The following is an 855-nucleotide window of genomic DNA, read 5'->3' as shown; positions in this document are numbered from 1 at the left end:
GGTTAAAATTTAGGGGTTGCAAAATTAATTTGGGGGGCCCGGGTTCGAGGAAACACCCCACAACACAAACACCTCCACTTCCCACAACACCCACACCCCCAAAAAAACCCTCTAATGGGGGTTTTAAAAAAAGCCAACGATTTTCCTTGTCAAAACCCCAAATTTCAGATTTTCCCCCTTGTGTTTCTTTTTTGGTCAAAATGGGAAAAACTCTCCCTAAGGGCTAATCCTCCCTTTTTCCCTATTCCGCCAAATTTTAAAATTTGCTGTTGGTAAAAGGGGGAAGCGAAGGCCAAGGTTCGGTTCCATTAAACCCAAAAAAAATTAAAATTTCCCCCTGGGATGGCAACCCAAAAAACCCTTTAAAACCTTCTTGAATTTTCCCCCCTTTTCTTTCCCCCGACAAACCCCCCCCCATGGTGAGGGGTTCCGACAGGTAAAAATAAAAATTTAATTTTAATTCCGCATTTTACGGGATGGGGCAACTTTTGGAGGGAAACGGCCCTAGCCCTTTGTCGTTTTCCTTCCCACCACCCAAATTTCCCCCCCTAGGATTTTCCCCCAATGGGACAATGGAAAATCCCTAAAAAAAAAAAATAACATTGGGTACCTTGAGTTGGGTAAGAATCCATAAAAAATTTTTATTCAAGCAAGTCGGGAAAAAAACGATCGGGGCCTGACAATGAACCTTTTAGGGTTTTCTTCGCGAATGAGGGAAAATGGAACTTTCCTCAACCAAAATTTTTCCCCCTTTAAAAAATAAAAAGTTTGGGGGTGAAGTTCATTTTCCGGGGAGAAAATTTTTAAAAATTTTAATTGGCAAAAGTTTATGCAATAATTTTAAAATTGGAGAAA

Source organism: Penaeus monodon, chromosome 25 (assembly GCF_015228065.2).
Source record: "Penaeus monodon isolate SGIC_2016 chromosome 25, NSTDA_Pmon_1, whole genome shotgun sequence".
Taxonomy (NCBI): domain Eukaryota; kingdom Metazoa; phylum Arthropoda; class Malacostraca; order Decapoda; family Penaeidae; genus Penaeus; species Penaeus monodon.
The sequence above is the reverse complement of the archived record's forward strand: the minus strand, read 5'-3'. Positions refer to the sequence as shown.